Here is a 4,504-nt window from a genome sequence, read left to right on the forward strand (position 1 = left end):
GGTTTTATTAATTTTAAACCCTAATTAGTTTATTTATATTATATTGTTTAGTTTAGTTTTTATTTATTTGTTTTATTTAGTTAAATTAGTTTAAATAAAATATAAAATTGATAGTTTTAATAAATAAATAATATAAAAATAATATTTTTATAAAAATTTGTAATTTTTACAACTTTTTGTATATTTTTATATTTTATCCCTTTTTAATTGTTTTAGCGTAATATTTGTATTTTTCGCTCATATTTAGTTTTAAACTTAGTTTTTGCCATAGTTATTTTTACTTCTAGATATTTAGGCTTTGCCGTAGAATTCCTTAAGTGCTTTTTCTTTAGACTAAGATTTAAGTGCTTTAGAATTTTGCGACGCCTTTTTAAGTTTTAGTTTCTTTTTAACTTATTTCCATTTGCGATTTAGTTTTTCCTGTAAGCTTTAATATTTTTAGACGACTTTTACCTATGTATCAATTATCATTCCAATTAGTAATCTCAATTTGCGATTATAATTTTAAGTTAGTTGTAGTAATAAGGTTAGGTTAGTCAAGTGTTTTTAAGTGTTATAAGTTTCTTTTATTTTTCTGTCACCTTTTATTTTTCAACCATTTTTCTTTTTCGACCTTTTTCGACGAACTCTTTTTCTCTCTTATTTCTCGCTATTCTAGTTTTAGGACATAGATTTTTATTCTACTTCTTATCTAAATTTTTTAAAATTACGAAAATTTATTTTAAGTGGTTAAATTGATAGACATCAAAATTTTCTGGTTCGTAGTAATAGTTGGATTTGTACGTGGACCGGGTTATTGGAGCCAAACAGTCCTCAATTATATTGAGACCAAACAAATCCTGCCCCTCTGCTGCATCTTTTGGCTATTCGAAACGTGGGCAAAATCAGAAAAGTCTATTGATTGGATAACTTATTATAATTTTTCTTTCCTTTTAAAAACTAATAGGATATTCAGTGAATGCACCGAGCAAGACGTTCACCACCTGTAACTAGATCAAGACATTTAGCAAATATTACCGCCGTTGATTTTTATTTAGAATCGTCATCCAGTCGACCAAGTACTCCAGTTCAAATTTCCGATAATCCATTTTTTGAACCCGACCTCACAATTGAGAATCCGGAGAATATTCAGGAACGATTCATAGATCCTGAAGCATTAAATTTTCCTCCGGAACCACCAATCATTCAAACAGAGATTGTTGAGGAACGAACCATTAAATCAGAATCCTCTAGTGATTCCGATTCAACAAATTCAATTATGGAGAATCTGGAACCTTTAAGTATGGAAGACCGAATGAGAGCTAAACGCACTGGCCAAGGTCATGCAATTACTCATCCAGACATTAATGCGCCAGATTATGAAATCAAAGGACAAATTCTACACATGGTGACTAATCAATGCCAATTTAGTGGTGCGCCGAAGGAAGATCCAAATGAACATCTACGTACCTTTAATAGGATCTGCACACTATTTAAAATCCGAGAAGTGGAGGATGAACAGATATATCTCATGTTATTTCCCTGGACTTTAAAGGGAGAAGCCAAAGATTGGTTGGAATCGTTACCTGAAGGGGCGATTGATACATGGGACGTTTTAGTTGAAAAATTTCTTAAACAATTCTTTCCTGCATCTAAAGCCGTAAGACTTCAAGGAGAAATTTTTACGTTTACACAGAAGCCAAATGAAACTCTATATGAGGCGTGGACTAGATTTGGAAAGTTGTTAAGAGGATGTCCGCAACATGGTTTAGACACCTGTCAAATAGTACAAATATTCTACCAAAGATGCGACATCACTACAAGGAAAGACATAGATATAGCAGCTGGTGGTTCTATTATGAAGAAAACCGAAACTGATGCTTACAAAATTATTGATAACAGTGCTTCCCACTCACATGAGTGGCACCAAGAAAAAGATATCGTTAGATCATCTAAAGCAGCTAGAGCCGATTCTAGCCATGGCTTAGATTCCATTTCCGCAAAGATAGATGCTGTCGAGAGATGAATGGAAAAGATGACTAAAGATATTCACTCAATACGAATTAGTTGTGAGCAGTGTGGAGGACCACATTTGACAAAAGATTGTCTCAGTATTGAATTAACAATGGAACAAAAAGAGAATATTTCATACATAAACCAAAGGCCTGGAAATAATTATCAGAATAATTATCAACCGCCAAGACCGATTTACAATCAAAACCAGAATTATAACCGAAATATTCCATACAACAACCAACAAGGTCCTAGTGATGTCGAACCGAGGTGTATATAAAATAGTTTATATTTTACTAGGAAAATACTATTAAATACGATAAAATTTTACACAAGATATTTATTTATTTATAGAATGGATATACTTAAACCTTGCTACAACACTTATAGGCAGTGTACCTAATCGTACAGTAATATAGTTTTTAGTAAGTCCGGTTCGTTCCACAGGGAAATCTTTAAACAAAGCTCAACGCTATATTAGTTTACTTTTATAAAAATACAAATATATATATATATATAGGTAATATTATTATTATAAAGGGGGTTTTTTACCGTTTAATGACCGGTTTGTCGATTTTAAGATTTTAGTCGCAGTTAAAACCTAATGTAAAATATAAAATAAATACAAGACTTAAATTAAAGCGTAAAGTAAATAACGATAATGAAATTGCGAATAAAAATGCGATAAAATAAACTTGCGATAATTAAAAATAAATAAAAGTGCGATTAAATAACAATAAATAAAAGTGCGATAATTAGAAGTGCAATTAAATATAAAATAAAGGAAATTAAATATGAAATAAAAGAATTATGCTTATTTAAACTTCCGTAATCATGATGTTTGACGTGTTGATTTTAGTTTTATGCCCATGGGTTAATTGTCCTTTGTCCTGGATTATTTAATATGTCCGTCTGGTTTTTGTCCATAACAGTCCATCAGTCATAAATATAAATTGCAAGTGTCCTTGTCAAATTATTATTATACCCGAAGTTAAATATTCCAACTAATTGGGGATTCGAATTGTAACAAGGTTTTAATACTTTGTTTAATGAATACACCAGGTTATCGACTGCGTGTAAACCAAGGTTTTACTACTTTGTTAACAATTACACCAATTACCCTTGAATGTAATTTCACCCCTGTTTTAATTATTCTAGTGGCTATTAATCCATTCCCGTGTCCGGTTAAATGAACGATTATTCGTACATATAAATACCCCGCCCATCGTGTCCGATCGAGTGTATATGGTAATTTATAGGGACGCCCAATTGTAAATCTTTATATTAACATTAACAAACTATCATTTAGTTAAACAAATATAAAGCCCATTAATAGCCCATAGTCTAGTTTCCACAAGTGTCGTTCTTTTATCCAAACCCCAATTATGGTACAAAGCCCAATTACCCAATTTTAGTAATTAGCCCAACATCATGATTACTTCGTTTTAAATAAGCATAATAATAACTTAGCTACGAGACATTAATGTAAAAAGGTTGAACATAACTTACAATGATTAAAAATAGCGTAGCGTTACACGGACAGAATTTCGACTTACACCCTTACAACATTCGCTAACATACCCTTATTATTAGAATTATAATTAAAATTAAAATATAAATTATAAATATAAATATATTTACGTATGAAGAGGAAGAGAAAAAGATGATTAAAACTCGGCAGAAAACTGGCTTTATATAGGACCTGACCAGCAATCTCACTCCATGCGACTCGCATGGATTTGTGCTTCTGGCCATGCGAGTCGCATGGCCACCCTGGATCCAGCCAAATGGATTTGTTTTCTTCTTGCCGACGTAATATAATAATAATAATATATATAATATATAATTATATATAATTATATATATATTATATTATATTCTTGTGCATAGTAGACTAGATATTTTTGGTCCGTTGCGTCGGGCGTTTCTTCTTGGCTCAGGTCCCGGTTCCGGATTTTCGGACGTCCTTGCGTACAATTTTATATTTTGTACTTTGCGTTTTGAATCTTGTACTCTTTGTGATTTCGAGACGTTTCTTATCAATAATTGGAACCTTTTTTATTGTCTTTTGTACTTTTGAGCTTTTTGGTCGTTTGCGTCTTCAATTCGTCGAATCTGTCTTTTGTCTTCACCTTTTATTATTTAAACGAATATCTCTTGTAAATAGAACAATTGCAACTAAAAGCTTGTCTTTCTTGAGGAATAATGCTATGAAATATATGTTCGTTTTTAGCATTATCAAATATTCCCACACTTGAGCGTTGCTTGTCCTCAAGCAATATCGTATTGAAATACTAGAATCACTTCTTTATTCTTCACACTTTGTACATCAGTGATTTCTATACGGCGGTATAAAAAATGGTAGTAACGATATGGTTTACAGTCCCACATGACTATAAAAATTTAGATCCATTAAGGAAATTGGATCTTTATTAAAACATTTGATCTTTTGAAAATTAAATCTAGTTTTTACCCTAGATAAGTTTTCCGGAATAACCCTTTACCGGTGTTT

The 4,504-nt window shown here is 31.5% G+C and overlaps 1 non-coding gene across 1 annotated transcript; it reads right to left on the reverse strand.

Moving 5' to 3' along the window:
• Positions 1-1,642: 1,642 nt before the first annotated feature.
• Positions 1,643-1,749, reverse strand: LOC139895165 (small nucleolar RNA R71). The gene has a single exon (XR_011775628.1). It is a non-coding gene; the product is annotated as a small nucleolar RNA R71 (small nucleolar RNA).
• Between the last annotated feature and the right edge of the window lie 2,755 nt (positions 1,750-4,504).

Source organism: Rutidosis leptorrhynchoides, chromosome 2 (assembly GCF_046630445.1).
Source record: "Rutidosis leptorrhynchoides isolate AG116_Rl617_1_P2 chromosome 2, CSIRO_AGI_Rlap_v1, whole genome shotgun sequence".
Classification (NCBI taxonomy): domain Eukaryota; kingdom Viridiplantae; phylum Streptophyta; class Magnoliopsida; order Asterales; family Asteraceae; genus Rutidosis; species Rutidosis leptorrhynchoides.